We start from the raw sequence: 9,863 nt of genomic DNA, 5'->3' as shown, positions 1-9,863 counted from the left end.
GATAGGGATAGGGATAGGGATAGGGATAGGGATAGGGATAGGGATAGCTCTGGAACAGCTGAGGGAATCTGCCCACACTGCTGGGGAAACAATAAAAATCAGCAGCGTATCCAAAAACCCTGCCCACATCCATCCTAAGCAACTTCTCTGTGCCCTGTCAGTGAAGAGGATGAGGGCTATTTCTCACTGACTTCATGATCATTCACTACAGCTGGAATGTTCTGGGTCAAGGGGAGAGTCATCTCTATACCATGGACAGATATAATTTTCTTGGCAACTCACACACAGGTGTGAAGTTGATTCCCTGAGGATATTGAAACAATTACAAATTCACCTCCTTACAAAAGAATGTAAAATCTTTTATTTTCCCCCACCTATTTAATAATAATAATAATAACAACAATGATAACAACAACAAAGCCATCCCTCCTAGGACATGAGGAGAAACTAGAGATCCTTTACTGTGATTACACTTAGAGCTTGTAAAGGTGTTTTGATACCATGGTGATGAACACAGTATAAATGCCAAGATAGATGATGGATCCAGCTGGCACTTCTCCCTCCTCCCCCACACATCATGGTGTTCACCACAACAAGTTTATGATTTTGTCCTAAAAATCTGTTGAGTCTTGTTGGTCTTTACAAATTTACTTGTAGAAACCACAAAATGCTCTCTTTACTTTGATTTACTTTACTTTGATTTAGTCTAAACTGTATGAGAGGTGCACAAATTTTTTCAGAAATGACACTCATATAGTCTATTATTCTCTTGAAAAAAACTCTCCCCTAAACCCTAACTGATAAATAAAGGTGAGTTCTCCTTCTTGGGAAAAAAATATTTTATATATCTGTCTGCTCAGTCATCATAGACAAGTTTTACCCAGAATGGTATTATTATATTTGTTCAGGTGAGATTTATTATTCAGAAGATCAAGCAGAAAGCCCTCAAAGTTAACTTCTAACTTGCACTTTTTCTATTTATATAGGATTTATTTAAGAATGAGGGGGTTGGGGTTTTTTTATCTATACGATGAGATAAATACTTGCTAGACTAGGTTATGTAAGAACCCAGAAATATTGCAATTCTCTTTTCTCACAGGAAAGGTGTGAAAACTAATAGCAATCTCATTGATTCACAAAATCTCTCTCAAGATATTTACTAAGTTTCAAATAGTAAGCATTGCTATTTTCAATCTACAGATTCTCCCCAGTTGCATTGCCCAAGAATGTCATTGCATTTTACACTTCTTTGTGTCCTTGGTATTGACAAGGTGCTGATCTTTCACCTGCACAAATAGAACCAGGGATACTCAAAAGGAAGAACTGTTGTTGTGGGGAAAGCAGACACCAATCCCCGCAGTTTATAAACCTCTTATTCAGTGTTTCCACCAAGAAATTAATTTTGAAAGTGTTTCAGCTACTGAAATATTCTATCTTGTTTATTTACCTGGATGCTTCCAAAACAGCTGCACTTCAAAAGCTGGATGAAGGAGTAATTACTGGGAGAGTATTAGCAGATGAAATTCTAATGCATCTAAATGAGGCCAGGCCTCCTTTCAGTCAGGGTGAATTTCACTCTTTATTTGCGTGAGTTGCAGAAATCTGATTAACCAAATTTAACCAGAATGAAATTAGGGCTTCTCAGCATAAGAACTTGTCCCGGATTTCTTTTCACTGTTGCTTTTTGGTGGGTTTTGGTTTGTTTTGGGGTGAGGTTTTTTTGCTGGTTTGTTTTTTGATTTTTTTTTGTTTTGTTTACTTAACAGAAATAATAAGAGAGAAATAAGCTTCTCCAAACTAATATAAGGAAGGACAGAAAAAGAAAGGAGAGGTTCTTTGGTGAGCAGAATATCATCTTGCTTACAGTTGTCTCAGAAATCCTAAATGTGAATCATTTGGACTTCACTTTGCTCTTCAAAACTGAAGGGGTAGGAAGTATGAGTACTCCAACACTCGATGTACTCCACTGGCTCTCCAGTCAGTGATTACTTGTTAACATTCAAGGCCTTTCTTCAAGGTTTTCACTGGAATACAATATAATTCTTACGGCATCTGCCACTCAAAAGGTCACTCTGAAAGCGTTTTGAGTTATGGAACTCATCGTGAAATGGGAGTAAGGAGACACCCCTTGAAAGTCTAAGGCTAAACACCAAAGCCTTGTATTGCACTTATTGATGTGATGTACCTTTTACCTGAAAAAATTACTTCCATTCATACCAAGATACTAAATAAAAAGGATTTGTAGGGAGGAGATGCATATATAACCACCCATCTTACTCTGAATTTGCGTGTGCTAATGCTACACGTTAAAATACAGTAAAAGTAAATTTATATTTTCTTGCTATTACTTGGTAAATACCAACACCAATTGGCAATATTGCCATCCCTGTGAGAGCCTTGGCTAGGCTGTTAATATGCAAACACCACACTCTACTAGGAATGATTAGCTCTTTTTTTCTTATCTAATTTCTTTCCATTCAGAAGCCCAAATACATAGGAATGTATTGTGGTTTTGATTTATGTATATAACTCCAAATGACAGCATATACTGTGTGTAAGCCACAGATTCAGTTATTAGGAAAGTTTTCAGTTTCTAGTTATTTTAGTTTTTATTTCCTCCCAGGCACTTATTATATTCTTCTTAGCACGCTGAGCTCTTCTAATGTTTAGAAATATTGTAGAACTGCAAAATGGCACAGTCAATTAATTCCTTCATTTGAATAATTAAACACTTTAAATACTCCCTCCATACCTTATGTTCAGCTATAGATATATTATTAATAGTAGCTTGTACTGTGTGCTGCAAGAGAACGTTAGGCACATAATTCCTAGAACCTGGGGAGGAGAACATTTCCTGACATTGTGAATTTACCTACCTAATGACAAAGTTATCTTGTTCTAATTCAAACATGTTTCACACTGCAGTAATTGCACCGTATGAATGTTGTGCTTTTTTTTTTTAATTATGAAAAATTCAGCACAGTCAATTATTCAAAGAAGTTGTTATGGTTGATGAATCCATCCCACTATGTTCAACAAAAATGTTAATCTTGCCTCACTATTTGTATGCTGTTTCTGTCTTATCACTCATTCCAGTGCCATGGTCTATAAGGTAAGACCATGGCACTGCATAAATTCAAGACCATAGGTTTGTAGCCAGACTGTCTGTTGTCAAATGGGTGTTGCCAAGATGTCATGGTTTAACATGGTTTGTTACATGTCTGTGTGTTGAGGGCATCCCTACAGACAAATGGCCTTCAGTCTCTGCTTCTTTGGATTACACTGTGTAATTTTTCCCACTCTTAGAGCCACTCTGGATCAACAATGTCTCCACCATGCTTGTTAAATGAGTCTGACCAGGCTTCCTAGTAGTTAGGTTTAAGTTTTGTCTGATTTTAAAGCCTGAGTGTCTCAAGCAGAAATGGATGGTGTGGTTTATTTTGCAAGGACAGGGGGTAAATTTGCCGCAGAGTAAATCTGTGAAGCGTTGATAGCCCTGTTAGCCTCCTGTTGTACACAACACACAGCTTCCACACATCCACTGCTGCCTGTGCCTGCAACCAACTGCAAACATCAAAATGAGCTTTAATGGTTCCAAGTCATCTGGAGAAGAGGCACTTCAGTTAATTTTTATATTTTGCCTGCTGTACAGGGGACGTATCTTTATTGTGATCATCCTTCAGCAAATGTAGGAATGTATCAATAAGACCAAGCAATATTTCCATGAATAAAATTTTACTTCTCCATTGTTTTTAAACCAGAAAAAAAAAATCAAAGAGCAGGAAAGCCACTTTTCTATTGTCAATTAGCCTGCTTTTATGTGTTGGACGTTGGACTCTGTTACATTTGTAACAGAGGTTTGAAAAATACTGGAGCGTTAAAAATGTGAAAGAACACCACTCTGGGAATTCAGACAGTGTTTGCTGTCACTGCCTTAGTTGTTATGAATAAGTACAACTGGAAGGAATCTGAAAAAAATCATTGCAAACACGGTGAAGGAGGATAGAAGTGAAGGGCTAGTACAAAACAGGTGGATTACATTTGCCTTGTAGGGCATGCAGTCTTGTCCTCATCTATTATTAATTTTAAAAGTAGAAGCTTTGTGGTGCATGTTATGTCTTGACTCATAAATCAGCCTGTGTGTGCCTCTACCTGTGTCCAGATTTTTCTTTATCTCTTTTTACCCAAGGCCTGTAAAACACCTACAGATCTTTAGACCAGGAACCTAAGAGAAGTGGAAAATGTAATTTATTGCTGAGATAATACTGTTGAAAAATGGATCCTTCTGGTTATCTCATACGATCATTAATGAGAAAGGAAAGGTCCTTGAAATTCTGAAAAAACAAAAGTGCTATACACAGCTGAAAGACAGTCCACACTGAAACCTAAAAAAAATCAAGTACTATTTAATTTTCAAATCACATTTCCTACAAATTAAACTAAGAGGTTTGTAATAGCGATAATTACCTATTCAGCATCCTTCATCAGTCTCTGAACTCATTTTCTTCAGTCATTATTTGAACAAAAAAAACCCCTTAAATGGGTCATTTAAGCTTAAATTAATCTGTGCTTTTCCCGGAGTACCTCCTTTGTTCATCTCCAGCTTTAATTACTGAAAAACATTTTGTTTTATAGAAAACTGTGGCAAAATAGATGCATCCTTCATAGTCATCCTATTTCAGGAAGTTCAGTGACTGCTATATTAGTGACATCACAGATGGTAAAGTCAGTTTGAAGATCTATTTCACATGCAAAACCTGGCAAACAATATGAGCGAATACTAATGTGCACAAGAGTTCTATGAAGAGTTTAGGGGACATAAAACACAGCCTTACCAAGAGATTGCATCAGCAGTTGAGAGAATCTTTGCTGCTCTAGAGAATGATTTGAGCAGAGAGTAGTGCCAGTCTGGAACCCAGGAAGGCCAATTAAGAAGAGGATTTATTTGCCTGATTGATGTACCTTTTCCACTTACACAGAGGACATTTCAGTGGTGTCAAACCTCACTCTGTAGCAGAAGCTACAGTTTTGCAAAGTAGTATGACAGTGGTTTCTCTTTCACAGCTTTTTTGTAATCACTAATTTTTTTCCTCAGAGTAATCTGATGTCCTTGTTTCTTTCTATCCAGTTTGTTATATCTTGTCAGATGGTGATGTACGTGTGCTTCTCAAAAATATATTTGGTTAAAATTTAGGTGAACCAGAACAAAATTCCCCTTTTCTGACAGAGGATGAAATCTCTATAAAAGAAGGAAAGAAAGAAGAAAAGAAAGAAAAGAAGGGAAGAAAGAAGAAAAGAAAGAAAAGAAAGAAAGAAAGAAAAAAAGAAAGAAAGGAGAAAGAAAGAGGAAGTATCAGTTTTTTCAAAACACCTGAACTGCTTGCATGTCACCTGTAATCTAAAAATTAGTTTTTCAGTCTGAAAAATAAATTTCTGCTTTGAGCAAGGAAACAAAGAGATTCATCTAGTACATTTGCAATGCATTTTGGGTTAAACAACATAACAGTAAAGCAAGAATGTCCTTTTTGTATGCCTAGTTGAAAAAAATCTAAGTCCTCTGATTGTTTATTGAATTTTAATACTTGAAGGATCGCTGCTTCTTTGATTTTTTTTTTTGCAAAAATAGCAACTGTGTTTAATGATCATCTGGGGTTTTATTTTTTTCTAATAAAATGTCACTTATCAGCAAAGAAGGAGAAAGGAATCTGAGAGTCATGCATACAGATGCATAAACTAAATACTGCTTCTTCTGTCAGATTTCTGCTTTTGCTTGTACATTAGTGGAAAATCTGTTTGTTTAAAATAAGAAAAGTCCAACAAGTCCAAATTTTAGATCAAGATGTGATATAAAAGCTCTTAAATCTGGATTTTCTTCTTAGACCAAGTCAAATAGTATATACCTGAAACCTGTAGCACTCTAAAAACACTCAGATACATATGTGTGTATATATACTAAATAGCTTCTCCAAATCTATTTATATGCCTAATTCCCTTCCATTTGTGACTGGAGAGATCTTGATAAGCAGCAGGAATCATAAACTTTAGATAGCAGGCAAATGGTGTCCAATTCTGACAGGACTAATTCTGGAGAACATTTAAGTCACAAAGTTCTGAGATAGTTCAGGATGAGGTGACAGTCAATCACAAATTTTCTGCATAACTTTGGAAACGGGTACTTCAATTAAAGCCTTGGGTTTTTTCACTTAGCTCTAGCCCTTCTGGACTCCTCGCATTTTTTCTGTCTAGAAGTTTCAGTACAAACTCATGACCCAAACATCCATGGCTCTTCAGGAGTAGACACTTAATATTTCAAAAACATGCACTAGATCAAATAATTCCTTCTAGTCTAGCTCTCTCATTCACTGGAGTCATTACTGGTCATGACTTTCTAATTTGCTGGCAGCCCAGGTCTCAATTACTCAGTGAAAGGTGCAAGTACTCAGTGTACCCGAAAATGAAATCTCAGGACAGGGAAATCTAAAATCAGAGGCACCCTGAATAAAGTAGAACTCTTGAATATTTGGCAGCACACAAAATGAACAAAACATCTTAGAAAGAGGACCAATAGCTCTAGATAGAACGTGTATCTGTGTCAGAAATTGGAATTCAGTGTGCAAAACAAATTGAGTTAAATAGTGTGTTTAACTCATTACATCAACTTTTATATCTCTCATAGTTACAGTGATTCAAGGAATATATTACAGGTTTCTTGAACAAATGGAGCCTGCCCACACTAAATGAGTCAGATAGAAATCAATTACATTGTAGACTCTTAACTGTGGAAATAATCAATGTCATCATTGTTCCCTTCCTAGCAACAAAATATTGGTCCTGGTCAACCAATCTTTTTAAGTTGGTTTGCACAAAGCACTTTTAATGGTTTTTTATATTGTTTTGTGGGTCCTTTGAAAATGGTATCAAGGCCAAATATTAACAGAACCTTTTTTTAACATGGATAGCACTTTTTAGTGTAGTAATTCATTTTTAGTATAGTAATTCATTTTTTGTTTGTATTGAACATCAAAGAAGTAGACCTTAAGTTTTATCATATTCTGTAATGTTTTAGGCTCAGATTGCCAAATGTCTTTGTAATGGCATAGTCATCCTGGAGTCTTACTCTCAGCAATGAAACAGGAGCTAGAGTGGGAGATAGATGAGATACTACTCTAAGTTTTCAGAACTTACTGATTTGTATCCATTAGTTGTTCCTGGGAGAAGAATATCATATGCCAAACCTTCCAAAATGTTACATCTGCTGGGAATGCTGTCCTGTTCAAGGATTTATGGGAGCTGGAAAATGAGATTCATAGAAAACAGACAATACATTGTATGCATTATTTATTTTCAGTGTGTGTAAGTCCATATTCTTTCTAAACAAATACAGTTATGTGTGATCCTTTTTATATCACCAGTTTTTATCAATTTCCATTATTTTCTCTAACTTATCCCTCAAGGACTCATATATATCAGCACACACTGAAAACAGATGTTAACACTGTGTGTGTTGTTTACACCTCTGATCTTCATTGGATTCCCTGAATTCCAGATGGCAGATAGTCATTCTATTGTATGGATAAGATTAAAATGGTTTGCTTTCAAATCTGCATATCTGGCTGTGCTTTGTAATTTTAATTCTAATGTCTAGACCAACCTTGTTATGTCCTTTTCACCTCTTGTACTCTTTCCATTTTGTAATTCGTTGTCATCTTGTCATTTGCTGCCAATAGAAAAAAGATTCCCTCCTTCAACCACTGCTTTTGACTATTTTGCTCCCCACTGGGAGTAGAGGGGGAGGCACCACCACAGTTGTTTATATGATTTGCTCAACAGAGATAGTACATTTTTGCATAATTTTCTTGTCTTATTAATAAATAGTTTTATTAGTTCTTTATCTACATCTCTCAAAGTGCATACAAGCTTCCTTTAAACTGCAGTAAGAAATAAAGTAGCATGTCTGTTACTGGATTTTTCAGAACTTCCAAGGTGTTAAGACCTGTAAGGGCTGGCAGCATGACCTAATGCATACTAGAGAAAGTCTTAAAAGATCTGGTCCACAGATCTGCACTATTCTAATCACAGGCCTTATTAAAGCTAAATCTTATATAAGCATTTCCTTTTCAATGCCTCCATTTCCCACTTTTTATCTCTTATTTTCAATGTACTGCATGGCCTTCCAGAATGATGTATTCTCCTCTGTATGCTCAAACTAACTTTATAAAATTAGTAAAATTATTCTCAATTTATACTCTATAAATAAGACCAGGCACATGCTACTGTAAATTATTTATTCGGTGCCATTATATTCATGACACTTTGTTTAACAAATCAAGTCCTAAGTCAAAATTCTGCTGCTTTATCTAGGCCTCATGTGGAATAAGTCCATGAAAGTCTATAATTAAACTAATACAGATCAGTAGTAACTTTAAACAATTTAGTCATAGTAAAATAAGTTTAGCTGTACAGCATTTGGTCCACGATCTTGGCTTCAAAAATGCATACTTCAAATTTGGCAGAGTAGAGGAAGCAGGAGAGAGCTGAAATCCCCCTCCTGCACACGCAGTCCCCATCTTCAGTTCTCATGTTTATATGCAAATGTCCCTTTATTTCTGCAGATGAAAACACTTCTGCACTCAGGCTGCAAAATCAGAAGAAAATGTGTTCAAATTACAAAATGGAAATGTCTTGTGGTATCCTCGTTACAGCAGACAATACTCAACACTGATATGATATCAGAGGATTCCATTTGAAGAGGAGGCACCTTCACCATCACCTACAAAGAGCTGAGCACCCCAAAGCTCATCCATGACCCATCCTGCAAAGACATCGAGTGCAGTACTGACAACAGAATTTTGTGGAGGAGAGCCCCCTACACATGCCTAGGAAAAAGGGCTGTGTAATTACAGACATTTAGATAAATCTAGAAGGTCTTTGAATGCACATCTCTGCCAGGTCTGATTCAATCTTTCAGACACGCATGACTTGACAGGAAAAATGGTTGCCTTTAGCAACACAACCAGGTGAAATAAGACCAAGGTAATTAGGTGTGCTGATCACAACCTCACGGCCCTGTGCTGTCCTGCCAAAAACACTCGTGTTCCTGCTGCACTCCTTGGCCTGATCTTGATGGTATTTCACTTGCAAAATTCATCCCGAGCTTAGCTGAAGTCACACAGGAGTCACATATTCTGGTTTATGGCTACTCAGCCCCATTAAGCAGATGAGAGGAAAATGGAAAAGAAACAGAAAAGGTAAAAAATTTCTTTGCATGATTGAGCCAATTGCTCTTATATTAGCATGAGCAGTTCCACCATGAGGTTGTGATCACCTATGATGGTGTTAGGATATTTAGATAGGCTGCACCTGAGACTCAAAAATGCACTTTAGTTTTTATTTGCTTAATATACCACATGCTGCCTCATAAAGAGAGGAATTGACAAAAACTACTTAATAAAAAAGACTTCCTCTAGCACTTTCCATCTAATGATCATCAAGCAGTTTACAAGCAGGACTGAAGCTGTTTTTATTTGTGGATAATAATACCCACATTTTACAGAGAGGAAAATAATCTAGCCATAGGAACGCATTTTAGTTGACAACATTAACCTTATCTAGCACGTCAGTGACAGATTTCACACGATGAATAGAGGCACTCAGAGCTCTGCAGAGTAATCAGGTCCCGGCTGTTCAGCTGGGAAATCATAACCATGTTATCATTCCTTATCGCTGGGTCAAAAAGGGGACCGCAGTTCAGAAAGGATTAAGAAAACATTGCCTTGCAAGGGGTCACCCATGTATGTCAGTCATCACCTGACTGTGCACCTTGGTACTGAGAAAAACAGAAGCCTGGGCCCTGGTCACTGCCC

The sequence above is a fragment of the Neopelma chrysocephalum genome, unplaced genomic scaffold, assembly GCF_003984885.1.
Source record: "Neopelma chrysocephalum unplaced genomic scaffold, ASM398488v2 Primary Assembly neopelma1_65c, whole genome shotgun sequence".
NCBI lineage: Eukaryota > Metazoa > Chordata > Aves > Passeriformes > Pipridae > Neopelma > Neopelma chrysocephalum.
Note: the sequence above shows the minus strand (reverse complement) of the source record.